The sequence below is a fragment of the Oncorhynchus keta genome, chromosome 28 (assembly GCF_023373465.1).
Source record: "Oncorhynchus keta strain PuntledgeMale-10-30-2019 chromosome 28, Oket_V2, whole genome shotgun sequence".
NCBI lineage: Eukaryota > Metazoa > Chordata > Actinopteri > Salmoniformes > Salmonidae > Oncorhynchus > Oncorhynchus keta.
This window is the reverse complement of record NC_068448.1, coordinates 54,181,330-54,197,752: the sequence shown is the minus strand read 5'-3', so window position 1 is coordinate 54,197,752 and position 16,423 is coordinate 54,181,330. Positions and strand designations below refer to the sequence as shown.

The following is a 16,423-nucleotide window of genomic DNA, read 5'->3' as shown; positions in this document are numbered from 1 at the left end:
CTCTCTGTCCGTATCTCTCTCTGTCCGTATCTCTCTCTGTCCGTATCTCTCTCTGTCCGTATCTCTCTCTGTCCGTATCTCTCTCTGTCCGTATCTCTCTCTGTCCGTATCTCTCTCCGTCCGTATCTGTCTCCGCCCGTCTGTATCTCTGTCCGTCCGTCTGTATCTCTGTCCGTATCTCTGTTTGTCCGTCCGTATCTCTGTTTGTCCGTCCGTATCTCTGTCCGTCCGTCCGTATCTCTGTCCGTCCGTCCGTATCTCTGTCCGCCCGTCCGTATCTCTGTCCGCCCGTCCGTATCTCTGTTCGTCCGTCCGTATCTCTGATCCCCCCCCATCTCTTTCTCTCTAGGGCATAGTGGTGGGGAATTATGTTTTTGTGAGACGCGGCAACCTGTGGCTGGGGAATGATCTTCTGTTAGAATCTACAAGAATAAGTCTGCAGAGCTGACTGAGAATCACGGGGAGGTTAGGTTTATGAATAGAGTACACCTGGTTGATATTCTCAGAAACTCCCCATAGGGACACACACAGCTCAGGAAGAGAGGAGGGGGCTGATATATGGACCAGGTTCAACACGGCTCTGCATCTGCAGAATTCCACAGCTAGGGAAAGAGAAGGTGGATTACCTAGTCAGTTGTAAAACGGAATGCATTCAACCCAACCGAATCAGAGAGGTGCGGAGGGCTGCCTTAATCGACGTCCATGTCATCGGCACCCGGGGAGCAGCTGTTGTTGCGGGTTAACTCCCTTGCTCAAGGGCAGAACGGCAGGTTTTTCCACCTTGCCGGCTCGGGGATTAGAACCAGCGACCTTTCGGTTACTGGCCAAATGCTCTCTCTACCTCCCCCATCTCTCTCTCTCTCTCTCTCCCCGATCCCTCTCTCTCTCCCTTCCTCCCCATCTCTCTCTCTCCCTCCCCAATCTCTCTCTCTCTCTCTCTCTCTCTCTCTCTCTCTCTCTCTCTCTCTCTCTCTCTCTCTCCTCTCTCTCTCTCTCTCTCTCTCTCTCTCTCTCTCTCTCTCTCTCTCTCTCTCTCTCTCTCTCTCTCTCTCTCTCTCTCTCTCCCCCCTTCCTCCCTCTCTCCCTCTCCCCATCCTGTCAGGCTTAGTCAGGTGATGTATAGACCCTCTGGCTGGAGTAGCAGAAGCGCTGAGTGACTCTTCAATCTCAAACAAAAGGCACTCATTTAAAGCCCCAAGAGGCTGTTTAGGGCCATAGTCACGGAGGTGCAGGCGCTAAAGTCAGCAGTAAAAACACAGGAGCAGCACTGAGAACGGATCGAGTTTTCTCAGACAAATGACAGACCGAAAGTCAACACAAAACAAAGTAGTTTGATGTTGCTGGTAGTGAGAAAAGAGAGAAATCCCCACTAAGACACAGCAGCCATGTTTGTTAGTTTCACCTCAAAAGTGACAGAGTAAAAAGATGGAACATATACTTATATGGGGATAGGCAGACACTGACCATCAGCTAAACAGGAAGTGAATTCCTCTGAGCCAAATGGTCAGTGATACTAGCCTAGAGCACGTTTCTAACAGCAGTAGGTAGGTAACACCAAGGGAAAACAAATAGACAGCAGAAGTCCCTCTCCCTCCTCTCCGCGGACACCTGATCTGCCGAACGCTTAGACAGTTGTGTTCATTAGCACTAGCATGCTAACTGATCTCTGATCTCTTGGCTACATAGCTGACGCACGCTGGACTGTCCATTAATCACGGTACCCCATTCTGCTTGTTTGTTTATCTGTCGGCCCAGTTGCCTAGTCAACGCCATTTTACCTGCTGTTTGTTGTGCTAGCTGATTAGCCTCGCCTACTGTTTTTAGCTAGCTTTCCCAATTCAACACCTGTGATTACTGTATGCCTCGCTGTATGTCTCTCCCAAATGTCAATATGCCTTGTATACTGTTGTTCAGGTTAGTTATCATTGTTTTAGTTCACAATGGAGCCCCTAGATCCACTCTGCATACCCCTGTTACCTCCTTTGTCCCACCCCCACACATGCGGTGACCTCACCCATTACAACCAGCATGTCCAGAGATACAACCTCTCTCATCATCACCCAGTGCCTGGGCTTACCTCCCGCTGTACCCGCACCCCACCATACCCCTGTCTGCGCATTATGCCCTGAATATATTCTACCATGCCCAGAAACCTGCTCCTCTTATCCTCTGCCCCCAACGCTCTAGGCGACCAGTTTTGATAGCCTTTAGCCGCACCCTCATACTACTCCTTCTCTGTTCCGCGGGTGATGTGGAGGTAAACCCAGGCCCTGCATGCCCCCAGGTACCCTCATTTGTTGACTTCTGTGATCGAAAAAGTCTTGGTTTTATGCATGTCAACATCAGAAGCCTCCTCCCTAAGTTTGTTTTACTCACTGCTTTAGCACACTCTGCTAACCCTGATGTCCTTGCCGTGTCTGAATCCTGGCTCAGGAAGGCCACCAAAAATTCAGAGATTTCCATACCCAACTATAACATCTTCCGTCAAGATAGAACTGCCAAAGGGGGCGGAGTCGCAGTCTACTGCAGAGATAGCCTGCAAAGTAATGTCATACTTTCCAGGTCCATACCCAAACAGTTTGAACTACTAATTTTGAAAATTACTCTCTCCAGAAACAAGTCTATCACTGTTGCCGCCTGCTACCGACCCCCGTCAGCTCCCAGCTGCGCCCTGGACACCATTTGTGAATTGATCGCCCCCATCTAGCTTCAGAGTTTGTTCTGTTAGGTGACCTAAACTGGGATATGCTTAACACCCCGGCAGTCCTACAATCTAAGCTAGATGCCCTCAATCTCACTCAAATCATCAAGGAACCCACCAGGTACAACCCTAACTCTGTAAACAAGGGCACCCTCATAGACGTCATCCTGACCAACTGGCCCTCCAAATATACCTCCGCTGTCTTCAACCAGGATCTCAGCGATCACTGCCTCATCGCCTGTATCCGCCACGGAGCCGCAGTCAAACGACCACCCCTCATCACTGTCAAACGCTCCCTAAAACACTTCTGTGAGCAGGCCTTTCTAATCGACCTGGCCCGTGTATCCTGGAAGGACATTGACCTCATCCCGTCAGTTGAGGATGCCTGGTCATTCTTTAAAAGTAACTTCCTCACCATTTTAGATAAGCATGCTCCGTTCAAAAAATGCAGAACCAAGAACAGATACAGCCCTTGGTTCACTCCAGACCTGACTGCCCTCGACCAGCACAAAAACATCCTGTGGCGGACTGCAATAGCATCGAATAGCCCCGTGATATGCAACTGTTCAGGGAAGTCAGGAACCAATACACGCAGTCAGTCAGGAAAGCTAAGGCCAGCTTCTTCAGGCAGAAGTTTGCATCCTGTAGCTCCAACTCCAAAAAGTTCTGGGACACTGTGAAGTCCATGGAGAACAAGAGCACCTCCTCCCAGCTGCCCACTGCACTGAGGCTAGGAAACACGGTCTCCACCGATAAATCCATGATTATCGAAAACTTCAATAAGCACTTCTCAACGGCTGGCCATGCCTTCCGCCTGGCTACTCCAACCTCGGCCAACAGCTCCGCCCCCCCGTAGTTCCTCACCCAAGCCTCTCCAGGTTCTCCTTTACCCAAATCCAGATAGCAGATGTTCTGAAAGAGCTGCAAAACCTGGACCCGTACAAATCAGCTGGGCTTGACAATCTGGACCCGCTATTTCTGAAACTATCTGCCGCCATTGTCGCAACCCCTATTACCAGCCTGTTCAACCTCTCTTTCATATCGTCTGAGATCCCCAAGGATTGGAAAGCTGCCGCAGTCATCCCCCTCTTCAAAGGGAGACACCCTGGACCCAAACTGCTATAGACCTATATCCATCCTGCCCTGCCTATCTAAGGTCTTCGAAAGCCAAGTCAACAAACAGGTCACTGACCATCTCGAATCCCACCGTACCTTCTCCGCTGTGCAATCTGGTTTCCGAGCCGGTCACGGGTGCACCTCAGCCACACTCAAGGTACTAAATGATATCATAACCGCCATCGATAAAAGACAGTACTGTGCAGCCGTCTTCATCGACCTCGCCAAGGCTTTCGACTCTGTCAATCACCAAATTCTTATCGGCAGACTCAACAGCCTCGGTTTTTCGGATGACTGCCTTGCCTGGTTCACCAATTACTTTGCAGACAGAGTTCAGTGTGTCAAATCAGAGGGCATGCTGTCCGGTCCTCTGGCAGTCTCTATGGGGGTGCCACAGGGTTCAATTCTCGGGCCGACTCTTTTCTCTGTATATATCAATGATGTTGCTCTTGCTGCGGGCGATTCCCTGATCCACCTCTACGCAGACGACACCATTCTATATACTTTCGGCCCGTCATTGGACACTGTGCTATCCAACCTCAAACGAGCTTCAATGCCATACAGCACTCCTTCCATGGCCTCCAACTGCTCTTAAACGCGAGTAAAACCAAATGCATGCTTTTCAACCGATCGCTGCCTGCACCCGCATGCCCGACTAGCATCACCACCCTGGATGGTTCCAACCTTGAATATGTGGACATCTATAAGTACCTAGGTGTCTGGCTAGACTGCAAACTCTCCTTCCAGACTCACATCAAACATCTCCAATCAAAAATCAAATCCAGAGTCGGCTTTCTATTCCGCAACAAAGCCTCCTTCACTCACGCTGCCAAGCTTACCCTAGTAAAACTGACTATCCTACCGATCCTCGACTTCGGCGATGTCATCTACAAAATGGCTTCCAACACTCTACTCAGCAAACTGGATGCAGTCTATCACAGTGCCATCCGTTTTGTCACTAAAGCACCTTATACCACCCACCACTGCGACTTGTATGCTCTAGTCGGCTGGCCCTCACTACATATTCGTCGCCAGACCCACTGGCTCAGGTCATCTACAAGTCCATGCTAGGTAAAGCTCCGCCTTATCTCAGTTCACTGGTCACGATGGCAACACCCATCCGTAGCACGCGCTCCAGCAGGTGTATCTCACTGATCATCCCTAAAGCCAACACCTCATTTGGCCGCCTTTCGTTCCAGTACTCTGCTGCCTGTGACTGGAGCGAATTGCAAATGCTGAAGTTGGAGACTTTTATCTCCCTCTCCAACTTCAAACATCAGCTATCCGAGCAGCTAACCGATCGCTGCAGCTGTACATAGTCTATAGGTAAATAGCTCACCCTTTTTCACCTACCTCATTCCCATACTGTTTTTATACTGTTTTTATTTATTTACTTTTCTGCTCTTTTGCACACCAATATCTCTACCTGTACATGCCCATCTGAACATTTACCACTCCAGTGTTAATCTGCAAAATTGTATTATTCGCCTACCTCCTCATGCCTTTTGCACACATTGTATATAGACTGCCCATTTTTTTCTACTGTGTTATTGACTTGCTAATTGTTTACTCCATGTGTAACTCTGTGTTGTCTGTTCACACTGCTATGCTTTATCTTGGCCAGGTCGCAGTTGCAAATGAGAACTTGTTCTCAACTAGCCTACCTGGTTAAATAAAGGTGAAATAAAAATAAAAAATAAATAACGGACAACATGACCCATCTGAGGCTCTACCACTTTTCACTTAATACCACAAAGAAAAGTAGTTTTACAGTCACCGTTACGCTGTATCTTCCAAATACAGAACCAGCTGGAAATCCGATCCACAGAGACTTGGCTAACTTTAGGTTAAGTTAGGTTCAATTCAGTTGACCTAAAGCCCAATGCATGAAACTGTGTTTCTCACAAAGTATTTAGCGCAGGAGTTGAAGAGACCTAACAAGTTGGTGTCGGTAAAGCTCTGACTGACTAGACTACACTCACCAACCGTTACACAACGCCTTTACAACGTTCACGCGCCTTTCTGCTGTACTGACCACCAGTCAGGTATCAGACCAACATTTGTTAATTGCGTGTCTCTTGTGGTAACCTTTTCTCTATATAGTGCACTTATTTTGACCAGAGCCCTGTAGTAGTCCACTATAACGCAATAGGGCGCCATTTGGACGCCGCCGAAAAAACTCGGATAAAGCCTTTCTTCCCAGAATCCCTAGGAAGTGCCTATTTAAAGCACGCCGATGCCAGCCCTGCCCTGCCCAGCCTACGCCCCATAACTACTGTATCATACCCACTGGTACTCAGATACCCCGTTGAGACACCTGCCAACCCTGAGTCAATAAAAGCCTGTAAATAACGGGGGTGGGGCAATCCTTTGGGCATCACCTCACCCTGCTCTAGCTGTCGCCCTCACAAGCCCCTGCGACCCCCCGTCGTGGAAGGATCACTTCAACAGACGTACACGTTCTGATCCGTTATGTTATGTTCTATGGTGGACGGTCAGTCGGCCTACCCACCGAGGCCAGTCTGTAGAGAGGACTTTAGGAAGGGACAGTCTGGGGAGGAACCAGCTGGGATTTATAACAATACACGCGTCAATACATACTCCAATGGAGTAGTGGACTTGATTCCTATTGTAAAATACGGTGTAAGAAAAGTGTTTGGATGAGTGCAGAAACCTGCAGCGCTACACATACTGTACTTTGGTGTCTGAACTACGCCTGGAATGTCAAACCAAACCTCCGCAGTGTTCGGGCCTTAAAGAGACAGATCTGAGGGTGTGTGCGTGTCTCTCTCTCTCTCTCTCTATACTAATCCTCTGCATTCATCCTGAACACTAAGCCGAGCTGCGTTCAGAGCCCTTTGTTACAGCATTGTGTGTGCGTGTGTGCGTGTGTGTGTGCGTGTGTGTGTGTGTGCGTGTGTGCGTGTGTGCGTGCGTGCGTGCGTGCGTGCGTGCGTGCGTGCGTCGTGTGTGTTTTGTACCTTTATTTAACTAGGCAAGTCCGCTTAGAACAAATTCTTATTTTCAATGACGGCCTAGGAACAGTGGGTTAACTGCCTGTTCAGGGGCAGAATGATGTGTGTGTGTGTGTGATGCTGAGCAGTGTTAAGTGTGTGATTGGAGAGGTTACATCCTGCTGTAGACGTGATTGTGCACCTCTAAATTTAACCTGCTAGGATACACAGTCCTCTGCTGAGGTACACCACGCACACACAAGCACACACACACACACACAAAATTATGTACAAAAATTAGGTACAATTTATCTCACACAGGCCACGCAGCTATGCAGCCAGGCAGCCAACGGACGGTGAAAAAACCACAGGCATCCCCCTCTAAAGAATAGACCAGCGCCGTCACAGAGTCTGCTGCGGAGTGAGGTACTTTGCTTTCCTCACGGAACCCACAACAACAAAAACGAACCAAACTAAAACAAAGCCATGCCATTCAAAATCTCAAGTATGCAGACTCAAGGTGAGACACCCTGTACTTGACTGAGGCAACGTTCCTGTTATTTAGAACAATACCACACACTCCCCCTAAAGCCCAGCCAGGAAGGTCATCTCCACAGTGTGGGTCACAAAACAAAATCTAGCTTTTAAAGGCACCCTCTCACTTCACTTGGTAAAAATACATTCACCACCACGAGCCTCGATTTCAGTCTTTCTCACGTTCACAACAAGAGCCGAGGGAGACTAAAACAAATGCTTAGTTTGGTTCCATTCATGGATAATACATGATCAGCCTCTACCTTCGTATAGCCATGACACAGTGCACAGCTTCCTACCAGCTGTAGAGGGCACTAGGCTCTCAGGGTACTACTTCCCAGCCTGACACTCACCCATTCACCCACTTCACCACAAGTAGGCTCTCCCAGCCATATCAGAGCCCCAGACTCAGTGGAGATGTAGTCATATCCTGCATCAGGTCTCTTTCCATGACTACACAACACAACACAGTAAGAATCATACAAGTCTGAATCACTGTTCTAAGTTTAATATTAGCCCTAGAAGGAATAACCACCACGTTGCCATGATAGTAACACGGACACCAAAAGGCCTTAAATCAAGGAGTTAATCATTCAAATCTAAGAACTGCCGAGGGAGAGAGGGCCCTTCATATTCATCACGTGAGAAGTGAGGAGACAAAGGCTCTTGTCATCTTGATGGCGCTAATCAGGTTTAGCATCGAAGCTAATTAGTCTCTCCACAGGTCACATCCTCTTCCCCACAGTCTCCCTTCAGGTAGAGTCGTGGAGGGCGCTACAGCTAGGCCACAGATGCTAATGGGTGTAATTGTTCTGTAGAGCCCATGTGACCGAGGAGCAGATCGGCTTCACAATAACTCCAGGAAATAAATGACTTGTCACAATACCACAGAGGCAGCAGCTAACGAAACCGAGGCCGCTCGCCGATAGACAAGTCCCTGTCGTATTGGTGACGAGACCAAAGACATAACGTCACAGGACGTGAGAAAACGATTCGAGGAAGTGTTCACGGTTAAACGCATGAAATCACTGAAGAACACGTGGCCTAACTCTCGCCACATTAAAATGAGCCACGGGGCACGCAGACGCCGTCTCTGTTCTCAGCTAGTAGTGTCCGCGACCGACTCTCCGGGACTCCTCTAAATAAGGCAAGGTGAACTGGTGTGAGCGAGGTTAGCTGGGCGAGCCCACCGCTCAGAGCTCAGACACGTTCCTCAGTAATGTCCCCTGTCTGCCAAGACCTTTACACTCACACACATACTGCCTGTTTACAGTAGAGGTGAGACAGCCCTAGCCACCGCAATAACAGCTTACCTTAATAAGCTGCTCACACAGATGTTGGACTTTAATTTGATCAGCCTGTTGCAGGAGAACTTTCCTGCATTGCAGGACATCTTAAATTTGTAGTGTATTTGAGGTTTAAAACGCTTCTTAAGTCTGAAATTTGACTTGATTTTCCCTTCAGAAAAGGTATCAACCCCTACAAGAATCTCTTCATTATAATCCACATAATAATTCACATTTCATATTGTTGAAAGATCATTTTCCTACTGTAGCAAACTGGCTCAACTTAATATCCTACATCTGTACCTTATAAGGGAGTGGAATGAACTGTGTGTGTGGGTGGTGGGCGAGCTCTGTCTGTGTGTGTGAATGTGTGTGTGTGTGTGTGTGTGTGTGTGTGTGTGTGTGTGTGTGTGTGTGTGTGTGTGTGTGTGTGTGTGTGTGTGTGTGTGTGTGTGTGTGTGTGTGTGTGTGTGTGTGTGTGTGTGTGTGTGTGTGTGTGTGTGTGTACGTGTGTGTGTACGTGTGTGTGTGTGTACGTGTGTTTTTCTAGGACAATGCTGGACAAATGGGCCTGTCTGACCGACTTTGTATAGCGCTTACGGTAAGTGCTAGAGTTGAAGTGTGAGTGTGTGTGCTGTACATCATGCTACGCGTGCGGGAGAATGTGTGTGTATGGCAGTACATTACGGTACGCGGGCAGGGGGAATGTGTGTGTATGGCAGTACATTACGGTACGCGGGCAGGGGGAATGTGTGTGTATGGCAGTACATTACGGAACGCGGGCAGGGAGAATGTGTGTGTATGGCAGTACATTACGGTATGCGGGCAGGGGGAATGTGTGTGTATGGCAGTACATTACGGTACGCGGGCAGGGGGAATGTGTGTGTATGGCAGTACATTACGGTACGCGGGCAGGGGGAATGTGTGTGTATGGCAGTACATTACGGTACGCGGGCAGGGAGAATGTGTGTGTAGGGCAGTACATTACGGAACGCGGGCAGGGAGAATGGGTGTGTATGGCAGTACATTACGGTACGCGGGCAGGGGGAATGTGTGTGTAGGGCAGTACATTACGGAACGCGGGCAGGGAGAATGTGTGTGTATGGCAGTACATTACGGTACGCGGGCAGGGGGAATGTGTGTGTAGGGCAGTACATTACAGTACGCGGGCAGGGGGAATGTGTGTGTATGGCAGTACATTACGGAACGCGGACAGGGAGAATGTGTGTGTAGGGCAGTACATTACGGTACGCGGGCAGGGAGAATGTGTGTGTATGGCAGTACATTACGGTACGCGGGCAGGGAGATTGTGTGTGTATGGCAGTACATTAAGGTACGCGGGCAGGGAGAATGTGTGTGTATGGCAGTACATTACGGTACGCGGGCAGGGAGAATGTGTGTGTATGGCAGTACATTACGGTACGCGGGCAGGGGGAATGTGTGTGTATGGCAGTTCATTAAGGTACGCGGGCAGGGGGAATGTGTGTGTATGGCAGTACGTTACGGTACGCGGGCAGGGGGAATGTGTGTGTATGGCAGTACATTACGGTACGCGGGCAGGGAGAATGTGTGTGTATGGCAGTACATTACGGAACGCGGGCAGGGAGAATGTGTGTGTATGGCAGTACATTACGGTACGCGGGCAGGGGGAATGTGTGTGTAGGGCAGTACATTACAGTACGCGGGCAGGGGGAATGTGTGTGTATGGCAGTACATTACGGAACGCGGACAGGGAGAATGTGTGTGTATGGCAGTACATTACGGTACGCGGGCAGGGAGATTGTGTGTGTATGGCAGTACATTAAGGTACGCGGGCAGGGAGAATGTGTGTGTATGGCAGTACATTACGGTACGCGGGCAGGGAGAATGTGTGTGTATGGCAGTACATTACGGTACGCGGGCAGGGGGAATGTGTGTGTATGGCAGTTCATTATGGTACGCGGGCAGGGGGAATGTGTGTGTATGGCAGTTCATTACGGTACGCGGGCAGGGAGATTGTGTGTGTATGGCAGTACATTAAGGTACGCGGGCAGGGAGAATGTGTGTGTATGGCAGTACATTACGGTACGCGGGCAGGGAGAATGTGTGTGTATGGCAGTACATTACGGTACGCGGGCAGGGGGAATGTGTGTGTATGGCAGTTCATTATGGTACGCGGGCAGGGGGAATGTGTGTGTATGGCAGTTCATTACGGTACGCGGGCAGGGAGAATGTGTGTGTATGGCAGTACATTACGGTACGCGGGCAGGGGGAATGTGTGTGTATGGCAGTACATTACGGTACGCGGGCAGGGGGAATGTGTGTGTAGGGCAGTACATTACGGTACGCGGGCAGGGAGAATGTGTGTGTAGGGCAGTACATTACGGTACGCGGGCAGGGTGAATGTGTGTGTAGGGCAGTACATTACGGTACGCGGGCAGGGGGAATGTGTGTGTAGGGCAGTACATTACGGTACGCGGTGCAGGGGGAATGTGTGTGTATGGCAGTACATTACGGTACGCGGGCAGGGGGAATGTGTGTGTAGGGCAGTACATTACGGTACGCGGGCAGGGAGAATGTGTGTGTAGGGCAGTACATTACGGTACGCGGGCAGGGTGAATGTGTGTATAGGGCAGTACATTACGGTACGCGGGCAGGGGGAATGTGTGTGTAGGGCAGTACATTACGGTACGCGGTGCAGGGGGAATGTGTGTGTATGGCAGTACATTACGGTACGCGGGCAGGGAGAATGTGTGTGTATGGCAGTACATTACGGTACACGGGCAGGGAGAAACACGGGCAGGGAGAATGTGTGTGTAGGGCAGTACATTACGGTACGCGGGCAGGGGGAATGTGTGTGTTCTGTGGCCTACACGAAGCTGTTAAAAGGTACGCCTGCCATGTAAAAATCCCTCCATCTCTATCAGCAGTAGATGCGGCACACTGAGTCACATGACCTCACCATGTTAGTAACAGCAGGGACAAGCTGCAAGGAAGTGGGCAGTCATACCTGTACACCTATAGGCCAACCGAGTCACTAAGCCCAGCACTTTACACCTGAGTATGAAAATTCCCCGCAAACAACCACCCCGCACACACAAGCTCAGCTCCTACGCAGGTCCATACTGAGGTCTGATGTTATCGTTCCATTGATTAATGTTGTACTGGCTGGAGGCTGTCCTGTCTTTTATAGCCTGTCTATATGAAGCCACGGTGTGATGGTTCTAGCAGAGCCGAGAGCAGCAGAGAAGAGGAAACATCTGGAGGTGTAGCCTGGGAGAGGTACTGTACCTGCTGACCCGCTCCAGTAACCTCTCGTCTGGTCTGCCTGCTCTGTTTCTCTCACCAAGTCGCTCTGTTTCTCCGTTTCTAGAATCCTCGTTTCTACCTTTCATACCCCGCCAGCGAATTTGGTTTAGTCAGCCAGTGGGAGAGAAACCTGATGGCTCCACTTACTAAAAAAAACAACAACAACAACAACGCCGGCAACACAGCAATCCAAATATTGTGATAGCGCACCTGGATAAACAACTCTTCCTCTCCTGGGGGATCAGTTTAACTGCAACACCTCTCGAGGGAAGGGTTTCACTGTAACACCTCCACAGCGCCACAGACACTGACAGAGCAGTAAAAGACACAGGTAGTTACTGCACTACTTCAGACCACTCCACCTTCAGGAGGCAACAGAAGATGTCGTCCAGTGATTGTCTCCACTCCGAGACCTCACAGAGAGAGACAGAAAGGGGCAGTGAGTGCATAGCGCGATGCTCTTTTTCCTTTGGACCCCCCACCCAACTGATACTTGGAGCGAGAGGACAGAGGAGTCTGAAGTTATAATTAGAGCAGTTTCCTGGGGCTTTTCAGGCCCCTAGTGATGGGTCGTTGGTTGTCTGAACACACATGCACGGGGCGTTATCATCACCTGGCATCAGATCAGCTGTTTCAACTGCCGCTCTGCTCTCAGCCCTTTGAATAGCGAGAGTTTGCTCCATAGTCCGTCCATACACTGTTCGTGTCCCCTAATAGACGGGTTGGTCGTTTAGCATCAAAACCGATGCGTGTGCAACTATAGAGCAAAACGGACCGCGTTGGCTTAGATTGTTAACAGGGTATAAACTATATTTAGTCTCCAATGTTTATTGAAAACATAACATAAGTACTCGTTGTGCAAATGTATTTGTCTCTCAAATACATAATTGCAGTTGTTGGTTAGCTAGCTAGCGATTTTTTTTGTTGTCGTTGCCATATTAGCATTGAAATGAAATCAGTCGAAACACCTCAAAACAAGACATGGCATCAAGAACAAGAGAAAACTAGCTGAAACGAGCCACCTACGATTCCCCCACATGGCAGTTTCTTGCCATTGTTGCTAGCTATCTGGCCACCCAGAATCACAACACAGTCTACTGCCCCATTGAAGCGTACACATCGTCTTCGTGACATCGTCAGTTAACCCGTCTATACATGGCTCAAGCGTGAAGCTAGGCCAGGCTAGCACTCAGCTGTTGCATTCTATGAGCAGGTGTCTGAACATTCCAAGCCCTACTATCCTTGTTGGTGGACTCTGCGGGAGGTAGACTAGAGTAGGGCAGTGGGTGCAGGGGAGAGGCCTTTGGACATCAGGTGAGAAGTATGTAGGGCAGGTGGTGTGATATAAGCCACCGTTCCACAGCAGCAAACGCTACATGTACACTACACAAATACAAACCCACATCCCTATTGTCATCAGTATTGTCGTTCACCTCCACAACACCCTGTCAAGCCAATTCCCTCCTGCTAATGTAACACAACAGGTTCACAGTTGATTTGGTAAGAGCAGGCAGTACAGTACTAGACGACTGGACTCTGCAGTCCAAACAATAACAGTCAGCAGAGCAGTCACACACTTCACCGACCTGCCAGATCTAGCAAAATCCTGGTAAAAGGCATGGACACACACATGCAGATTCATGCGTGAACGCACGCACACGCGCGCACACACACACACACACACACAACCCTGTCGTTTTCTTAATAAAGTGACATCTGAAATCACTTCCATATCACAGAGCCGAGCTCTCCTGCCCCTGTGTTTATCCCCTTCTCCCCCTGGGGCGCTGGCTACAGATGGAAGGTGAAGAGCAGACAGAGAGATTTTTTTTTTAAACGACGAGAGGGAAGATGGGGGGGGCTATGTGACAGGAGGCGTGAGGAAGGGGTGGAGGGGAGGAGGGGAGAATCCACCAAAGAAACTGCTAATGACTTAAAAAGACAAAGCTGGCCTGTCAGATACAATGCTCATCTGAGCCTGGAGGGAGGCAGTGTCACAAACAGTCAGAGTCTGTGACTCCCTGAGAGGGAGGGAGGGAGAGAGAGAGAGAGGGGGGGAGAGAGAGAGGGGGGGAGAGAGAGAGAGAGAAAGAGGAGGAGAGAGAGAGAGGAGGAGAGAGAGAGAGGAGGAGAGAGGTGACTGTAAGAACCGAAAGAGAAAGTAGAATGAAAGACGAAACAGAAGAAATAGTGAAGGAGAGAGATGGTCAGAGAGACGACGACCAGAGAGGGAGGTCGAGAACGATAGACAGACTGAGAGACAAGAGAGGAGAGACAGAGCACCAGTGCCAGGGTGGCTGTAGTGATGAGGACAGTCCCATGTAACTCTGTCTATCTCTCCTGGTGGTTCCCTGGTCCCCCAGTTAAAGGTCAGATGTTGATGCGGTGGCAGGGCTGTAGTCAGGTGGCATGACAGATGCCTCGCTGAGCAGAGCCCCAGGGGCAGGTCACAACCACCACACACAGGCCGCTAAAACACACGCACACCCGTGCACACACACTCACCCACACACACCCGGGCACGCAAACACAGACACACACATACTGACACAGGAGGAAATGCTGAAATAACTAAGCAGAAGTGACTTTGTTTGTTTGCTAAATTGTATTTTTTACAACCCTTGCAACCTGCACGTTAGAATGACCAGATCAAACACACATCCATGACGAACAGGATTCATGTGGACATCCTAGGTTAACTAATTCTGACACCAACACAAACTGCATAGACACAACTTTTTTTTATTTCTATCTGAGAAAATGTTATGCTTTGTCCAACTGTGAAGACATCTGAGAAATCTCCCCTTTCTCTCAGTTCTAGAATGTCAGCTGAGGACCATCTGATGACCTAACTTCCTGGTTACACACCCCGCCCCCTCCCTTCACAACGCTTCAAGCTGTCCTGCTGTTCTCCTGTCAAGTGACATTAGCCACTTGTTATTGGGCAGAGCTGTAAGGGTCATAAACTTTCATCAACAAAGGGCCCTTCTGTCACCCCTACCATACCCCCACAGACCCCCCCCCCCCACACCTCCCTACCACTCTGCCCCAGGCCAAGTGCCCCCTCACTGGGCTATCAAGCTGGGTTAAGCCCCTCCAGCCCCATGCAGCACCAGCCTACCCTATCCTTCAACCCTACCCCTATACCCCTATACCCCTGCTCCGATCACTAGAGCGGTCAACCAGCAAAGCTCACACCATTACTCCTTAATGACCAGGACAACCATCACTTAAACCCTCCGTCGACTGGCTGGGGAAATCTGTCCTGTTAAAACAGGTGCGGGAGAGAAAGTGAAGACGGCGTTGACTTTACAAAGCCTTTCCCTGACGACGTCTTGTGTGCTGTGTGTGTTTGTGACTGAAGACACTCTGTACTCAGTGGGTGTCTATAGGTGATGCAAAACACCCATGATTTCCCAACATTAGAATGACAAACCAAGAAGAAAAAAAATAACCCCACCAATGAAACACTGCCTTCTAAGTGCCCTTTCCCTCTTTCCCTGGACTGGTGCTGATGTGAACAACCCAGTCAAATGTCCGACCTAGCAGGTAAGCTCTGTCGTCAGGTCTTTCCCTGGACTGGTGCTGATGTGAACAACCCAGTCAAATGGCCGACCGAGCAGGTAAGCTCTGTCGTCAGGTCTTTCCCTGGACTGGTGCTGATGTGAACAACCCAGTCAAATGGCCGACCTAGCAGGTAAGCTCTGTCGTCAGGTCTTTCCCTGGACTGGTGCTGATGTGAACAACCCAGTCAAATGTCCGACCTAGCAGGTAAGCTCTGTCGTCAGGTCTTTCCCTGGACTGGTGCTGATGTGAACAACCCAGTCAAATGGCCGACCTAGCAGGTAAGCTCTGTCGTCAGGTATTGACATACTGACAGCCGCCTTTTGTCCAATGCACCCCATAAGTGCTGCACTACACACTGGAGAAGGAGGTGTCTGTCTGTCTGTCTGTCTGTCTGTCTGTCTGTCTGTCTGTCTGTCTCTCTTCCTCTCTTCCTCTCTCTGTCTGTCTGTCTCTCTTCCTCTCTCTGTCTCTCTTCCTCTCTCTGTCTGTCTGTCTCTCTTCCTCTGTCTGTCTGTCTCTCTTCCTCTCTCTGTCTGTCTGTCTCTCTTCCTCTGTCTCTCTTCCTCTGTCTCTCTTCCTCTGTCTCTCTTCCTCTGTCTCTCTTCCTCTGTCTGTCTGTCTGTCTGTCTGTCTGTCTGTCTGTCTGTCTGTCTGTCTGTCTGTCTGTCTGTCTGTCTGTCTGTCTGTGCGTGGGGCTTTAGCACTGGGAGAGAGACCATTCGTTTTCTGTGGCAGAAATCGAAGAGAGCATCGACACTCTCTGGAAGCAGTCGATAGGCACAGATCTCTCATTCCCTCCTCCCTGCCTGCCTCCCTCCCTCCCTGCCTCCCTGCTGGCCTCTGACCCAGCCATTAATGAGTGCCTTGCTCTACTCTATGTAGGCCTCACCTATCTGACAGTACCTGAGAGAAACACAGAGAAGTCAAGGATATGAACTATCAATACTGATGTAGCCTAAAACCAAATTCAGTTCTGA

General features: G+C 49.8%; 1 protein-coding gene across 1 annotated transcript in view; it reads right to left on the bottom strand.

The window, feature by feature from the left end:
• Nucleotides 1-16,423, bottom strand: part of LOC118361563 (zinc finger E-box-binding homeobox 1-like) — a 73,711-nt gene that overhangs the window by 30,750 nt on the left and 26,538 nt on the right. The window lies entirely within an intron of this gene.